The sequence below is a fragment of the Eriocheir sinensis genome, unplaced genomic scaffold, assembly GCF_024679095.1.
Source record: "Eriocheir sinensis breed Jianghai 21 unplaced genomic scaffold, ASM2467909v1 Scaffold290, whole genome shotgun sequence".
NCBI classification, from domain to species: Eukaryota; Metazoa; Arthropoda; class Malacostraca; order Decapoda; family Varunidae; genus Eriocheir; species Eriocheir sinensis.
Genome location: NW_026111599.1, coordinates 1 through 18,817, shown reverse-complemented (window position 1 = coordinate 18,817; position 18,817 = coordinate 1). Strand labels below are relative to the sequence as shown.

The window sequence follows — 18,817 nt, the reverse complement described above, 5'->3', positions numbered from 1 at the left end:
GGCAAGACCGATTACTATGAAATCCATGCTGACTATCAGTTATCAATTCATTTGTTTCAAGGAAAGTGATCATTTTATCTCTGATTATTTTTTCGAATAGTTTAATTAGGACAGATGTAAGGCTGATAGGACGATAATTACCGGCTTGTTTTTTGTCTCCTTTTTTAAAGATCGGGGTAATATTGGCCTTTTTCCACTCGAGAGGCACACTGGCCTGTGCTAATGACTTGTTGAATATTAATGTTATGGGTAATTCTAGCTGTTGACTACATTCTCTTAACTCGTGAGGAAATAAATTATTGGGGCCCGGAGATTTATTTGGATCTATTTTCTGCAGGTACGCACGCACTTCGCTGATATCAATTTCGGTCAATGCAAGCTTATGTTCTTCAGGGGCTTGAAAAATTTTCTTCAGGGCTGGAATCGATGTCATGTTTTCTTTTGTAAATACGCTACTAAAGGTTGAATTTAGGACCGACGCCATGCCTTTATCATCACTAATCATATTGCCACTTAATAGTAGTGGGCCGATATTATTTTTAAGTTTTTTTTTTGTTTCTTATGTAACTGAAATTTTTTTTTTCTTGGCATCAAGTGATATTTTCATCTCATATTTGCGTTTCTGTTTTCTGATTTTCCTTTCTCACTCTCTCTTGACATTGATGTCATTAGTATGATCCTGTGAATTATGTGAGAGTTTATATTTCTTATAAAGTTTTCTTTTTTTGACGATGATTTTTTGTAGATAATTATTCATCCACAACGGTTTTTGATTATCAGTCCTTCGTGGCTTGAGTGGAATGAATTTATTTACACTCGCAGTGATTTGTGCAGTAAAACGATTATACATTTCTTGAACGCTGACGTTGAGCAAATGATTCCAATTTACTGAAGCCAGTTCTCTTTTTAGGTCCATAAAATTTGCTTTACTATAATTAGGTATTAAGAGTGACTTTGCTCGTGCTTTTGTTTCAATATTCAAAGTACATCTAATAATGTTGTGGTCGCTGCTTGCAAATGGCTCGCCTACCTCACAGGCAGTTATGAGATGACTATCGGTCACGAAGATTAAATCAAGAATATTATTTCCGCGTGTCGGCATGGTAACAGTTTGATTAAGAAATGAATTTTGTGCAAAGTTAATTAATCTCTCACCTTCTCTATCGCCAGAAAGTGCATTCCAGTTAACGGAGGGTTTATTGAAGTCACCGCATATTATTGCATTTTTACTTCTGATAACTATTTATCTCTGCGTAGAGATTTCCATCAATGTCTTCATTTGATTTAGGAGGTCGGTAAATTACGCCCAGAACATACTTTTCATTATTGATCATTGCTTGTACATACAATGAATCATAAGCCTCTGTTTCGGCTATGTTTAGCTGAATGACTTCTAAATTATTTTTCGCATATATTATTACACCACCTCCTTTTTTGTGTAAATGACACTTAGCAAACGCATTGTAGCCATTTATAGCTACTTCACCTAAGTGATGTTTATCGCGCATATTCAGCCATGTTTCCGTGATCAAAATGAAGTCGGGTTTTTCAGTAATTGCATGTATTACCAAGTGGCTACGCTTCTGAATGATGCTTCGGGCATTTACATAAAAGATGTTTAATTTATTCGTCAAGTGTGCGCCATCTATCAACTGTCGTTTCACTGGAATAGCGTGTCAGATCTGACTATCCTCAATTACCCCTACCTCACCAACCACCTGTATGGCTGTTGATCTCACTGCTACCTCAGTTCCCCTCACCTGTGGGTCTGGTGACCTGACATCCTGCGCAGTACTGTACACCTGTGGCCTGACCTCACTATCAGGGTGTGGTTTCCTCCCAGCTAAGCCGGAAGCCACCTCACCACATTGCTGCACCAGTCTTAGCTCTTTCGAAATTTCCTCATCTAAAACTCTGCCTAGCCTCGCCTTGCCCACACAATTTAGATGAAGGCCATCGCTTGCAAACAGGCTTCTGTCATGAATAAAATGATCCCATACGTCCACAAACATGACTCCCTTACTATTACACAAATCCCTGACACGTTCGTTTATCCCCAGCATTCTACTGAGAGTGAAGGAGTTAACATCATGGCGGGGGAGCAAACCACACACTACAGAACATCTGCTTTCTTTTAGTTTTCCGACAAATTTCCTATATTTGTCTGCAATTTCCTCTGATCTACCTTTTGCTACATTGTTTGTTCCTACCACGTAGACAAACATTGTCTCCTCTGAGGTAGTAGCGACTAAGTCGTCAACCTTCTCAGCTACGTCCTCAATTCTGGTTCCTGGGAAAACAACATGGCGACGCCTCGCTCCCTTCCTACAAAACTCACGGTCCTGCTGTCTAACTAAGCTGTCCCCGACAAGAACGATGCTAGGATCATTCTCAACTTGGTCTCCTAACACCTGAAACCTGTTTCTTGTCACGACCTCACTGTAACTAACATCTACTGCTACAGCCTTTCCCCCTTTTCTAACAGGCTGGAAGGAATCTAATGTATCTACCTTCTTCTCTACCTCACCCACTCTATCTTCCAATCTCTCTACCTTTTCAACAACCTTGAAATCTCCCTCCCCGACACTCGCACCATCTGAACCTAGCATCCCCTGCAGAAACTGTAATTTACTATCTAACGCTTCTAACTTAACACTTACCTTGTGTTCAGTTTCACAGAAGAAACACACAGTATACTCATTGTTCTCCTTGTTGAGGAAGTCCTTCGTGAACTCCCTTCTGCAGGAGTGGCACGCGAAACGATTGGTATAGGGCATCGTGACCTGACTGCGACACCTGGTAGGAGCGAAGAGCGAGACACCTCTGTTCAGCAAGGCAGCTGTGATGCGAGTGAGGCAGGTGTGATGCGAGTGAGGCAGCTGTGATGCGAGTGAGGCAGCTGTAATGCAAATTCAGCATCCAAGATACATGCTAATTATATTGAGTATAAATGTGTCTTCAATGCTGGCACATATGGTAAATAGCATTTTTTTTAATCTTTCTTGACCATCAGGGGAAGAGTAATTGATCCATTTGATGTCAATGATGATTATAAAATTATCATTACAAGATTAACCCGGTACCTGCGGGAGTCGTGGTTCTTAAAGGCTCCTCTAAGCGAATCAATGAGAAAAATCATCACTCACTCAAATCATTATATAATAGACAACAATGCATTTGTAATCAATTGGTGCATGCCCTATTTTGGGTGGGTTATTTCAAGCCAGAAATATGACCTGTCGCTGGTACGCATTAAAGCCACAAATTTGGCCTGTCGCTGCTACCGGGTTAAATAGTTAAAACTTCAAAGCATGACTGATAGTGACAAAAAAATGTTATCAGTGGCATAGGTCCAGTTTGTGACACATACACAGGATGAGCTCTCTAACACAGTGATCTCAGTAATATATGTTTTTAATATCATAAATATATATTTTTTTGTCATTTATTTTAATGCTCAGTGTTGTGCTGGTAGGTTTTCACGATGGGGCCTTTTGGTTGGCCCTAGCCTGGTAGTGGTGCAAGCAATTATTCTATAGTTAACTGCACCTTTCTTGCTGGGGTCATGATACCTCCTGGAGCTCCACTTGAACCTCACAGGTGTTTTACCAGAGTTTGGATTGATAAGGAAAGCATGTAGTTTGTCTTTGGCTCCTTGGCAATGACAAAGCTTGTCAGCTTCTGACAGTGGGCAGGACTTGAACCTGGGTCTCCAGAACACCATACCCTCACATTGACCACTCAGCCACATTGTGTTGATAATTTGTTTTAAAGAAATGGAAAACAGACTCCCTGCAACAATTAATGGGTCAGGGTATCATCACAAGTTCTTTAAGGGAAGTGTCACATGAATATTTTTGAAAAGATCTAAATATTTGAAAAAAAATCATGTGTTCTAGAGTATTTCAGCTATCATGTCACGAAGTTTTATAAGGAAATATGCAAAAATGAATGAGTTATGGGCTTATGGCCAATTTTCTCCACCCACCCCCCTTCCATGTCACTTGCGTCAGCAGGGAACGCGTTGGTGTATACGTCTTCAATTAATTTTTCAGTGAAAAAAAATCCATAATGGAAATTCATATGACATTCACTGGCATCTCTATTACACTCAAGGCTTCACTACTCACTCCTCTCACAAGCTTAGATGTGAATGAACAATGGAAGAGGTTAGTTGTCGCTCCTCGCCACTCATCCTGCCATCATTCCTGCTCCCTTCAGACCATTTACCCTCACTCCTTGTGTCTATGACACACCGTTTACTGCACGCTACATTGTTATGCCACCATGCCGAAGGCATCATCGTGCAAAGAGGCTCAGAAACAGAGAATGTTGGCTGTAGTCCAACTCTGCTGTGGGGCTTGTGAAGTGGCGACCTTGAGTCTGCCACCCCCATCTCCACCCACCCCTCTCCTCAACCACTGATACCACTGAATCCTCACAGGACTAGCTCTCCACAATTTGTTGGCTCACAAGAGCCAAAACCATTAGGGATACCTCCATGCACACCTACCACTGCACATAATTTTCATGAGGGCGCACAACACAGGTGTTATGAAGTTTGTACCAAAATACAGACCGAGGGAGAGGGCTAAAAAGGACTGGTTTAATGCAAGATGTGCAAAGGCAAAAGTAAAGAGAGACAAAGCGTGGTCAAGATTAAAAAGAAACAAAAATCAAAGAAACAGAGAAGACTTTAAGGCAACGAGAAATGAGTACGTGAAAGTGAGAAAGGAAGAAGAGAAACGATACGAAAAGGATATTGTGGAAAAGTGTAAAGAACAACCTAAACTATTTTATAGATTTCTAAATGGAAAAATTAAGTCAAGAGAAACAATTGAAAGGCTGACTGAAGAGAATGTAGAGATTGAGGATCCCAAAGGCATGGCGGAATTATTTAACAAAAAATTCCAGCAAGTGTTTACCAAAGAATCAGTATTTAATGAACCACAAGAAAACAACTTAGATGTATATATGGAAGAGGTAAAAATAGATAAAGAGGAGATAAAAAAACTATTAGGGGAATTGGAAGAAGGGAAGGCCGTGGGCCCGGATGGAGTTTCAGGTTTTATACTTAAAGAATGCAGAAATGAGCTAGTTGGCCCGATATATGACATCATTAGGTGCTCAATTAAAACGGGCACAGTGCCTAGGGAGTGGAAGAGGGCAGAAGTAATACCTATATACAAAAGTGGAAAAAAGGAAGAACCCCTAAATTACAGACCGGTGTCTCTGACCAGTGTAGTATGCAAAATATGTGAGAAATTAATAAAAGAACAATGGATGAGATTTCTAGAAGAACATAATTTAATCACAAACAATCAATATGGGTTTAGGAAAGGCCGCTCATGTGTGACAAACTTGCTGAGCTTTTACTCAAGAGTGACGGACAAATTACAGGAAAGAGACGGATGGGTGGATTGCATTTACCTAGACTTAATGAAGGCATTTGACAAAGTTCCACATTCAAGACTGCTGTGGAAACTAGAAAATAAAGGAGGAGTGAGAGGGAAAATGAAGTGCTGGATGGAAAGCTACATAAGAGGAAGAGAGATGAGAACCGTGGTTAAGGACACTAGATCGGAATGGAGAGCGGTGGAAAGTGGAGTGCCCCAGGGGTCGGTTTTGGCACCAGTACTCTTCCTAGTCTATATTAATGATATGCCAGAGGGAATAAACAGCTACATGAGCCTGTTCGCGAATGATGCTAAACTGCTAAGACAGATAAGAAACCGTGAAGACTGCAAGGAGCTGCAAGAGGACCTAGACAAGATTTGGAAATGGAGTCAGAAATGGGAGATGAAATTCAACGTGAGGAAATGTCATGCTTTGGAAATGGGAAAAAGTGTAGAAAGACCAAAATGGACATATAAAATGGGAGATGGGGAAATATTAAAGAAAGTAAATGAAGAGAGAGACTTGGGAGTAATAATGCAAGATTATATGCAACCAGGAAGTCATATAAATTGGATCTTTGGTGATACATATAACATGGTGAGAAATATAGGTATAGCATTCCACTACATGGACAAAGAAATGATGAAAAAATTAATAACTACTATGATCAGACCTAAACTAGAATACGCAGAAAGAGTGTGGTCTCCACATATGAAGAAACACATAGTAAAACTAGAAAGAATACAGAGGATGGCAGCAAAAATGGTTCCAGAACTGGAGGGACTGACATATGAAGAGAGACTAAAGGAAATGGACTTGCCAACACTGGAACAAAGAAGAGAAAGAGGAGACCTAATACAAATATATAGGCTATTGAGTAAAATGGAAGAAGTAGATAACGAGAAATTGCTACTAAGAGAAGAACCTTCCAGCAGGAATACTAGAGGACATAGTAAAAAGTTGAGGAAGGGAAGATGCTCAAGAGACATAAAGAAATATAGCTTCCCACAAAGAAATATAGAGGTTTGGAACAGATTAAGTGAAGAAATAGTATTGGCGAAGAGTGTGCAAAGTTTCAAGGAAAAGTTGGATAATTATAGATACGGAGACGGGACCACACGAGCGTAAGCCCAGGCCATGTAAAACTACAACTAGGTAAATACAACTAGGTAAATACAGCACACCTCGCATGACACATTGTCTTCACATCAAAAGCGTATGAAGGTGATGAAAGACGCTGTACCTAAACTTGAGAAAACATTTAGTAGGAGGTCCATTATTTCAGAACACTAACTTCAGGCATTGGATTCAGGGCTGAGGTCCCCCGGTATGTGGTGTAGAGGCAATATAGGTGGTGCCTTCTGTTACCCTGCCTTTGAGCGATTAATATGCCTTGCAATAAGGGGGGACCAGATACTATAGTCCATTGACTCTAACTTGAGCCCTGTGGCTTGGCCCGGGGAAACCCCCATTGTTTACAGATCTAGCGATGACCTGCGCATGGCGATCTGTCTCACTGTTAGTCTGTATGTTATCTATTTATGGAATTTATATACAGTAATCCCTCGTATATCGCGGGGGTTAGGTTCCAGAACCCCCCGCGATAGGCGAAAATCCGCAAAGTAGCGACCTTATATTTATTTTATTATTTATATAATTTATATATTATATTTTATATATATTATTTATATAAGACCGCATATCTCTGTGAATCTCGCCTCAGCCTGTGTGAACAAGGTCACCCAACCACTAGTTTCTCGAGAGATTCAAAGTCTGCTACATTTCACAGGAAACTCATCGAAATTCTAGTCAGAAACTCAGTCACCAACATGTCGATTACTCGTGTGGTCGGTAAGTTGTGGTCACAAGAAGAAGAAAAGCGTATCGGCTGTTCGGTTCAGTAGCTCTCCACGTGTTTATTCCAGTACCGCAAAGAGCTCCACGAAACTAGATAAGCTTGGAGTAATCATTTTGAGCAAGTTTAGGACCTTAGTCTTGTTCAAGTGTAGTCATTGCCTCATCCTGTCTGGGTCCTCACTGCCAACTTCTCAAGCATTTAATGGTAGAAAGCTGTAACACACTCTCCATTTGTCTTCGAGCTAACCACTGACGAACCAACAAATGCTACGGTCCCTGAGCCAGTCAGCGCCCAGGATACAGAACACAGTGCTCTGGTTGGTCGCCTCCCATCCATCAGCCAATAGTGTGCCGTGTACGATCACACGTGAGCAAACTAGCTCAAACGGAAGCGGCCGTAGCTGCGTTTTACATATGTGCGAGTCTTTGTCTACTCATCTGCAGTGCGCTACGTATTTTATTTCAATTTAATATTATTTTAATATGTTCTTATTAATACTTTCTTAATTTTTTTATATTGTTTACAATTTTTTTAGGCTAGAAAATGCTTCTTTTTCTGCAAAATAAGTAAAATAATAAATATATTAAAATACCTCTATACCGCAAAATTCCGCGATATAGCGAAAAATCCACGATATGAAACTAAATATCTACAATTTTAAAATCCGCGATACAGCGAGACCGCGATAAGTGAACCGCAATATGGCGAGGGATTACTGTACATTCATAATATGACTGCATGGTGTTATGAATGGCTTGGGATTAGAGGGAAAGACAACGACTCAGTAAACCTTCCACATCACTTGGTAACGTGGCTCATGCGACGTTGCTGCCTAATGGACCATGGCAACAGGCGCCAGGCCGCACCATTCAGTGTTACACCACAATGGACAACTCAAGTATTCTCACTCTTGTGCCCTACACAGCCATGCAAAAGAAAGGGAGAGAGAGAGAGAGAGAGAGAGAGAGAGAGAGAGAGAGAGAGAGAGAGAGAGAGGTAGCAACCCTCTCTGAGGAGAGTAATGGAGTGATGTGGCACCAGCGTGGTCTCGTGGGTAATCCCTGAGTCGTGCCCAAGGGCTCAAGTTAAAATCGATAGGCTCTTGTTACACAAGGGTTCTTTTCCAGTATTCCAGTATGCTGGCGTACTGCTAATGTTACCCTGATACCTAAGGGATCCTCACCCTCTATACACCCCAGTGATTACAGACCCATCTGTAATTGTCACATTCAAAAATAGACTAGATAAATTCATGGACAGCGATATTAGGTGGGGTTAGATACACGGGAGCTGAGGGTCAAAGGAGCTGCCTCGTACAGGCCTACCGGCCTCTTGTAGACTCCTGTGTTCTTATGTTCTTATGTTCTTATAACCCCGGTCTTGTCCAGGATCTTTGAGCGCTTGCTGGCCAAGCGTCTCACTCGTTTTTTAGACAAACAAATTATTACCTTCTAGTCAGTTTGGTTTTAGAAAAGGTCTCAGCACCTCCAACGCTCTTATCTGCATAACTCATGATGTACAAGTTGCTCTTGATACTGATTATGAAACTAGACTAATTTCACTTGATTTTAGCTCCGCATTTGATCGTGTTAACCACAAGGCCCTTTTTGTTTAAAGTCAGATCTCTTGGAATTGGAGGCAGCTTCCTTTAAGTTCTTTCCGAGTTTCTAACTGAAAGAAGGCAACGTGTGACTGTTGATAGCTGTTACAGTTCTTTTAGTCCAGTTATATCTGGTGTTCTCCAAGGTAGTGTCCTGGGACCCCTTCTTTTCATTATTTATATATTTGACATCGAGTCTAATATGATTGCATATGCTGACGACACCTCTATATATGCAGTAATTCCTTCCCCTCAGGATAGATAGAGAATTGCCAATGTTCTCACTCGCGATGTGTCTAGGATTCTGTCTTGGTGTGGTCGGTGGGGTATGAAGCTGAACCCGAGTAAATCCCACAGTTTGGTTCTTAGCAGGTCAAGGACTCCCTTTCCTCCTCACCCTGATATTGCGGTCAGTGGAATACCGATCCCTAATTGTTCCTCACTGAAATTGCTCGGAGTGACCTTTGATCCCAAACTCACTTTTGAGTTGCACCTGCGTTCACTTGCGTCGGCAGTCTCACAAAAAGTTGGTTTGTTGCGTAAGTTCCTCTGATGATGTAAAAAAATGCTTTTTCTCTATCATACTGCCTCATTTCGAGTTCTGTCATTCCGTTTGGATTTCTGCAGCCGAGTCTCACTTAAAGCTGTTAGATAGAGTGTTCAACCAGATTAAATTTCTTCTTCCGAATCTTGAGATTAATCTTTGGCATCGTCGCTTGGTGGGATCATTGTCTTATTTTTTCAAAATTATGTCTAATATCAACCACCCATTGCACCGTTGTCTGCCTGCTCTCTCACAACCATCGCATGCTACACGACACTCCTTGGGGCTAAATGACTGTTCCTTGTCTGTCAACCGATGTAATACATCGCAATCTTCCCGGTGTTTCATCCCAGCGACCGTCAAACTGTGAAATGCACTTCCTAATGTGATTATTAATTCTAGTAATTGTGAAACATTTAAAATACAGGCATTCACTTTCTTCTCTCTTAGCTCGCTACCTACTAGATTTTTTTCCATCTTCCTATTCTTTGCTTTTTCCTTCATTCTGTATTTCCCGATTTCGGTGAAGTGTCGCCCACTGGGCCTTTTGGCTTATAGCATTCATGCTTTCCAATGGGTCACCTTCATTGATTCATACAATAATAATAAATAATACTATAGCTGTACACTAGAATGCGATGTGAATGTCATACAACACTTCAAGATTGATACAGAGAGTGTGGCTGTGAGAGAAAACAAACAAACCAGCAATCGCTCAAGCGCACCGGGCCATTAAAGACTGCACTCTTTAAATTTCAATATCTCAAAATTGATATTTCTAATTTTTTCTACAACTACTTTGCAACTATTTTACCGAACTCAATGAGAAATACATCATTGGAAAGATGACTAAGAATGTGATTTTTCATCGTTGAGCATTTTTCAATTATGGATAAAGAGTTGCACAAATATAGAAAAAATGTAGAAAAAAAAAAAAAAAAAATTCCCAACTTTAAGAAAGAATAAAATTCAAAGTTCTCAAACGATGCATCGTTTTGATATTCTATAATGCATATTTGGTATTTTTTCATCACTAATTTATTAGATAAGAAAGTATTTGCAAGTTATATTTTTCCCAAAAAATGATTTAAAAAAAATTTCAGTTATGAATTGAGCTGTGGATCTTGAAATGAGTGTATATTATTTCAGCAAAGGAATATGTTTCACATAAATATAACCATGGCAATACACAGTAATTGAGAAATGGTGTGACACTTCCCTTCAAAAAAATGCTAAAACATGGATATTATCATTATGGCACAAAGATAAGCTATGTTTTATCTGTATTCATGATCATGCATCTATGATCAAAGTAAAGGTGGTAAAATTACACTAAACCTTTAATACTGTTTCCTCCATGCTGAGTTTTGTGTAATGGGATTTATTTAGAATCATCACTGTTATCATCTCTTTTGCACAGAGATAAAATTCTTTGATTTTGTGAGCTCTTAATCAGAGGACTATCACAGTTTAATCAAATAATGAAAATATTTTTGCCTTCTAGTAAAATTATGAGGAAGATAGGGGCTGTGTGTGTAGGTGTTTTCTTACCTGTATATTCTTTATAAGATTAAGTTTTGAATGTTATGATATTACAGAGAGAGAGAGAAGAGAGAGAGAGAGAGAGAGAGAGAGAGAGAGAGAGAGAGAGAGAGAGAGAGAGAGAGAGAGAGAGAGAGAGAGAGTCCTTTTAATTATTATTTTTTCCTGACCCCCCCAAATGGCTACATATTTCTTTGGGTCTGGATCCCAACCTTACTTTTTTTATGGATATATGGTCATGTTGGTTATTACATTTCTGTATTTCAGAAAATGCTGAAAAGAAGAGGATAGCTAGAAGAAATACACTGCAATTATTTTATTAAGACAAGAAAGGTGTAGTGAAAGATGCAGTATGTGGACTACAAAACATGTTGGGGAATGGGAATATTGTGAATTCTACAACTTGATGTTTTAGTTCTGGTTACTAGTGAACATTCTATACTCATAATGAGTCTGGTATATGTCATTGTTTTCACCACTAGGAGCAGTCTGCAGGTTTCACATTAAATTTAAACAACAAATTTAAATATATGTTAGATTTTTATATATTCATATAATTATGTATTTCTCTTAGAGGAAGTCATATATATTTCATAGGAATCATCCAGTTCTGATAATTTGTTGTTCCAGTGCTCAGAATTTTCCATTGAGTGGATTCTCATACAAGTATATTTCATTACTGTCCCGGGTGCCAAGTGGCGACAGAGCTCACAAGTGTTGCTGGTGAGCACATGTGCAGAGACTGCAACACCAAGTCTCTTGACAGTCTGTATGGCAGTTTGGAATAGAGGCCAGCATACATTTGATAGTAGTCTGAAAATTTAGTAATGTGCTCTCTCTCTCTCTCTCTCTCTCTCTCTCTCTCTCTTTTCCAAAACTCCACACAAAGATATTCAAAGTAAAGTCACTGAATCATATCTCAGTGAGAAAAAAGGGTTCCTGGTGATGTCATAAAACATGAATTTATAAGGTAGTAATATATTCATATAGTACCAATTGTCATTACTCAAGTGTTTGAACCAAAGTAAGTGGTCAACATTTGATATCAATGCATTCTCATGTGGCACTATCTTTTTATTGATTTTTCAATGACAGTACAGATCATTTTAGTTTGTCATGTCAGACGGAACAATTTTCTTAATAAAGGGTAATAATAATATCTACACTACTTATTGCTGTATTGGAGAGCTGAATAAAACATTTACTTATGATCATTACCTTAAAATTTAGGATAATGCCAAATGCTGATGGATACTTTATTTGTTTACATGAATTAAATATTATATTTTCTTTATTTAAATTAAGAGAAAGCCTCAAAATTCTCCAAACTGTCACAACAGCATGTCAGGTGTGTTATATAGGTGTTGTATTCTAGTGTATATAGAGCTGACTGAACTAGTCTTGTAGCATGGATGTTGTGTAATGCTCATGTCCAGATGTAAATAATGTCTTCTTGCATATGTACAGAAAAAAAATGTGTGAATCTATTGCTACTATAATGTGAGATATGGTAATGTACATCTACTTGTGCCCACTTGATACTTATGATTTTTGTTGACTCCCAGTGTACAGATTGGGAGTCCTGTTATTATTTGGTGTACATGTCAGTGCTGGTGACCCGCCTCATAACAGATTGTATATTTGACAGAATCACATCTACTATAATTGTGTTTGCTTACATATTACATACAGGTTCAGTAACATATGCTGCCAATAATCTCATGCCAATGCAAGAATATCTTTGATATAATATTTTCATTAAGAATTACTTTCTAAACTGGTCTGTGGTATACAAGGGTATACTTGAGCAATATAACATAGATTTGTAATTGAGGCAAAGGTAAGGAATCATACAATTTTTAAGAAAAGATGGAAAAAGTTGTAAATTTACAGCTTATAATTACATAATGGATCTCATAAGCTTTTAAAAGGAGCTATTTGTAGAGTATGGTTTGAAAATGTTACATACTAGTTACCAGGAAATCCTTTTTTCATATGTACACATATATAGTTTTGTGACCAGCTTACCTACAGTGGTTGTATAAGATCACCATGCTATGCAACATGTGACAGAATTGCTTCTAAAATTAGACAAGAATGAGCTATAAATTCTCAGTGATACGAGTTCTTATTCATGCAGATCAAACCACTATTTTAAGCCAGTTAAGACAAGATTTATTTGCAAGCATGAAAGACTATGTGCACTGTGCATGCACATAGTCTTTCATTTACTCTCTTAGCCACTCATTCCATACTTATACCATAAATATGATAGATGTACTTAAGTGTAGTGAGATTTTTTAGCAAGCAAAATTTTCACGCAGTTCATCCAGCCCCAGTCTACATTTGTTTTATTATTTTAATTATGCAAACATGTCAGAATTTGTCAGAAAGAATTTTGTGGTGTCCATTAACAGCAAAGACTATAGTCCGACACATCTAAAGTGGCGTGACTGGTGTCACATCTCCAACTTACCTCCCGATCCACACCCCTCACACACACACACACACACTCTCTCTCTCTCTCTCTCTCTCTCTCTCTCGTTAAAAAAAATTTAAAAAAAAAATAAAAAAATAAAAATCGGGTTTTTATGAATGTTTCTCTATTTGTGAGTGAATACCAAGAAATCTGTACAACACTTGGCACCGTTGCCTCTGCGGCATTGTCAGCTCAGGTCAGGCTCATGCTCCTCCCAACCCAACACACCACAGCTGCGCTGCCTGCCTGGTGAGGGCCAATACAATTGTCACATTAAAAAATAGATCAGATAAATTCATGGACAGTGATATTAGGTGGGGTTAGATTCACGGGAGCTTAGGTTCAGAGGAGCTGCCTCGTACAGGCCTACCGGCCTCTTGCAGACTCCTATGTTCTTATGTTCTTATAATTATGGCATTTCTGCCATAGTTTGGTGTGTGTCTGCCATCTACCATACACTGTCTGCCATATGGCATAATTTTGATAAAATATGAGGCTAATAGTGGAGAGAGAGAGAGAGAGAGAGAGAGAGAGAGAGAGAGAGAGAGAGAGAGAGAGAGAGAGAGAAAAGGGTATGAGGGGCATGGTACGTGAGGTTAGTTGGAGATGTGGCATCAGTGTATAGAGGGCTGTCTACGTCAGAGGCACCGCTTTAGGTGTGTCGGACAATAGTAGACATTATTTTATTATTTTTAATTACTATTGTTGGTATCAATATTTTTATTTATTACAATTATAACAATTATTGTTGCATTCTAAGTAACAGACTGAGATGGACGACTAAGTCCTAAAAAAACTCCCTACCTTGCCTCTTCATTAAAATTAAATGTGTTCATTGCTTAACATTGTTGATTGTATGTATGTACAATTATTATTTATTTGTTTTACTTATTATCATTATAGAATACCTATTCATTATATTTTTTCACAACTAATATATACCAATATATGCTACATGCAAGGTAATACTTATGTAAATAGTTCTTACCTTCTTTTATCTCCATAATTCTACAGTAAAAAAAACAGGCCACAGGAAATTATACAGTTAATAATGATAAAAAGAACAAGAACTAAGATGAATTGGAGGTGTAACAGCAGTATGTAGCAAGTTTTATCTTAGGCAAGCTTGAAAGGAGTTAAGATTGAGGTGTTGATTGCAGTGATGTGTCTGTTGAAGAAATCAAGGCAAATTATTGTGCAAAAAGTCTAGAGTAGGTAAAGTCCCTTCTGCAATCTATTCTCACCACAAGAGCAGCAGTCCTATCACTTTAGATTGACAATGTTTTGTTAAATCATTGCTGTACCTATTTAATAACAATGATAATACAGAATAGTTACTGGTGAATCACTACAGCCATACTTGTCTAAGTTTTAACCCATTATGTCTCAGCTTATTTGTAGTTTTGAATGATGTTACTTTGATTGAACAGGATAGCATTGAGAACATCAACATCATTTGCAATGATTTATAGGAGGAAATGACTTTTTTTCTTTTTTCTGGGATTTTAGGATATGAGAGACAAACAAAATATAGCATCTCATCATGTCAGTAACTAAGAAACTTGAAATGTGAATTTTACCAGAACATTCCTTCTGTTTATTTGTCTAGAACTCTTCAGTATGCGGTTCCTTTGCTATCTGAACCAGAAATATTTACACTTGGTCAAAGAAATCTCTGCTTATATTGTTATGTAATCATTCTTTGCTTTGCTGATCACATACTTTTATATTTAGTCTTTGTTAATGATTACATATTTTCTTTTATTCAATCTGTGCATTAAGTCCTCTTACAGACATTCTTTTTTTCCTATTTAAAGTTTTCTTTGAAACAATTTATGTTTATTGGAAGATGTGTGAAATGCTTGCTGTAAGTTAACCAAGATGTTTCTATAAATTTTAATTGCGGTGTACAAGACGACCCAGTGTACAAGTCTACCTCAAGATTATTAGCTCAAAATTATGGGTTAGGCATGCTGTATAAGTCAGCCCCCTAAAAATGGTAGAGGCATCATCTGGTGATCAAGGAATACTCCAGAGCGAGCAAGAATTTCCCCAAATCTTGTTGAATTCTTGTGTTTCTTGTTCTGGCGTGTCAGATTTTCAAGACATCCCCCCCCATTCTTGGCATGGATTGGGGGTCCATCGCAAGCTGCGGCAGGGCTGGCTTAGCCACTTTCTTGCTTATGTCACAGGTAAACACCCTGTCCTGCACCTCCTTAGGCCTATGGCAATGACCATTTCCTGATCTTCCTGTGCCAGGTGGGGGTGGATCTAGAGTTTATGAGGTTGCTGTTGTGTTACTGCTGCACCACAGACCATTTTAAAGCATCACTGTAGGATAAGCAAGAACTTCCCAGTATGAAAACATTGCCATCATTAGAAACAAGAAAGTAAAACGATGCCATTTGTCAATATTTTGTTGAGAAAAAGGATGTTTTAAGAAATTCCATTGCAAGCAATGAGGCTAAGCAGTTAGGGAAATGTTCCTAATAAACTGTAGATCTTGTAACTGTGACTAAATTGACACATGTTGTCCTTGACGAGTGACAAAAATGGAAAATAGTGTTGGTTCATCTAGTCATATGGGCAAGAAAGAGAACTGGTGGATCATGGGAGGGAGGTGCTAGACAGTCTTAGACTTTGGGGTTGTTCTTGCATGCCAGATGATGGCTCAGGCTACTGGTAGGCATCCATTCTATACCCACATGTTATCCACACACCAACCTGACAACTGTGGGTGGAACCAAGGCCACCTCTATGTAAAGGCCTGCGCCTGGGCTTGCGAACTTGCCATGAAGTCATCAATAGAGTCGGTTGGTTAATCAGTGTGCGAGCAGCCACTGTACAGTGGGGTCAGTGCTCTGCTCTGCTGGGCATCAATCCATCTCTCTTTTCTTTAAAATTGGATTTCATACAAGGTAAGGGTGTTAAAATTTAATGTTTGATAGTATATCTAATGTAGTTATATTATTTATTTAGTAGTGCTGCTTCACTTGTTTGCCACTTGGTGGTAAAGGTTCACATTTTATTCTTGCTGTTTAAGTCAACCCCTAGTTTTGGAGAGATTTTTCAGGCTCAAAAAGTCGACTTGTATGCCACAATTTACATTATATGATTTTGAAAAAGCTAATTTTACAATCTTCATCAATATTTGCTGCTAAATTAGTCCTGGAAATCAGCTGAGGAAAGTATCCCACACCTGTATAGAAGCAGTACCAAAAAACTTTGTAGCTCACCTAATCCAAAAAGAGTACAGGAATTTTTTTTTTGAAGGCTCTTATCCAGATGCTGGATTCCATGCGTGGTACATGAAAAAAAAGTGGTATGTACTATGCCTCAGTGACTATTTACACACACACACACACGTTTCTATACAAGACCACTTGAGGTGTTACAGGAAAGACAAGGCTGAGTGGACTGAAAAAAGTTTTTGATAAAGTTCCACATGGAACATAGGACTAAGGGGAAACATCTTCAAGTGGATGGAGGTCTTTTTGAGAAATAAGACAGATGAGAATAGTGAAAAGGGATTAAATGTCAGGGGGTAGACCAGAGTAACAACTGGAGTATGACAAGGTTTGTGGTTTTTAATTTACATAAATGACATATTATTGCAAATTTATTATTTTGCAACATACAGGTATGGCCTCACAGACACCGACTCACCTGTGACATGCAATGACCTTGCTCCTAAGCAATACCTTAACCCTTTCCATATGGTGACGCTGACGTCGGTGTCATGAAGCGCCAGTGCAATATACGGTGACGCCGACGTCAGCGTCATGAAGTGCCTTGGAGAAACAAAGAAGCTCGTAACCAACACCAGGGTGGCATTCCACTACATGGATGAAAATATAATGAAGCTGATTGTGTTGGTGATTAAACTATGATTGGAATAGGCAGTGATGGTGTGGTCTCCACATAATAAAACATCTGTAAAATCAAAAGTATCCATAGAACAGCAAGAAAAATAGTGCCAAGCTTGAGGGACAGCATATGAGGAAAGAGTAGAAAGATTGAGTTTGCCTGCCTTAAAGAAGAGAAAGAGGGGATCTGATTGCAGTGTACAGGGCAATAAAGGAAATGGAAATGATTAAGAGGATGACTCATTTGCATGGGAAACTAGAATTACAAGAGGTGATGGAAAGAATTGAAGAAAAAGTGCCTGAGAGATATAATGAAGCATTGCTTTCCTTATAGATGTATTGACATTTAGAATTACCTCAAATTTCAAACCAAAATTATTCATGAATATAAGCTAAACTTGATAAACTGAGATGTGGAGATGGGACCTTACGAGTATAGCTTGCTTCCCTGACATCACAACTAGGTAAACACACACACACACACACACACTAAGTGAGGATGTAGTATTGGCGAAGATGTGCACAACTTTAAGGAAAAGCTGGACAAATACAGATATGGAGACAGGACCACTCGAGCGTAAGCCCAGGCCCTGTAAAACTACAACTAGGTAAACACACACACACTTGGATTTATTTAACTGATTTGCAGTTAATATTATATGATAGTAAATACAACCTTGGCAGTTTATACATCTGAAAACTAATACATACTGTAAGAAAACTATACTATATTTAATTTTTTTAAGAATCTCGTTTAGATTTGATTTCCCAATCTAGTCAATGTTGATCATCTTAATGAGGGGTCAGCACCTAAATAGTTCCTCAAATTTCTTTTTTTTTTTTTTTTACCAGATTTGTATTTCGTTTACTTACTTGGTGATTGAATGTAAAGACTGGATAAGACTCTGAGCCCTTTAGGGTCACTTTAGCTCCTGGATAGAACTGCACATTTTACAAGATTAATAAAACAATATTGTGTACAGTAGATTTCTAATATCCCATTTATGGCAGTTAAGCAACATGTCTAGGATATTTTTTCCTCATGATGTCAGCTACATGAAATCCTGTGTTGTCTCAACCCCAGCAGACAGCAAACAATCTGATGTTTGAGGACAGGTTACAGTATTGTACATTGTAAACAAATATTATGTGTGACAGCATCATGTCTGCGAATTATAAAAGTATTTTAGTAACTTATTTTAGGTAATTTTATCATCAAAATGGATAGGTAAGTTGCTTTGCTGTATAGGTAACCATGTTAATCGTGTCATGTTCACTGCTAACAAATAACATGAACAGTATGATTTCACTTTGTTCCATACACAATAAATTATCACATCTGGTTGCTCGTTTATTTAACCAATCATTGCAAATAAATTACACATTTCATATAGGGTGAAAAATTGTTCATTCATGGAAAATATGCTGTTAATGTAATGATCAACTGTCATTGATAAACTAGTGGTATAACCTGAATAAAAGACATGATATGTTTGGGGTATAAATAATTTTTGTGCCCTGGGGTGGCACG

At 38.4% G+C, this 18,817-nt stretch overlaps 1 protein-coding gene across 3 annotated transcripts in view; it reads left to right on the top strand.

Annotated features, from left to right (window-relative positions):
* Positions 1 to 14,989, top strand: part of LOC126991499 (ankyrin repeat domain-containing protein 50-like) — a 144,400-nt gene extending 129,411 nt beyond the window's left edge. For all 3 annotated transcript variants that reach the window (XR_007745590.1, XR_007745591.1, XM_050850253.1), the window contains one exon: positions 11,209 to 14,989. The gene's annotated coding sequence lies outside the window, so the exon portion shown is untranslated. The remainder of the gene's footprint in view (positions 1 to 11,208) is intronic.
* The last annotated feature ends 3,828 nt before the right edge of the window (positions 14,990 to 18,817 follow it).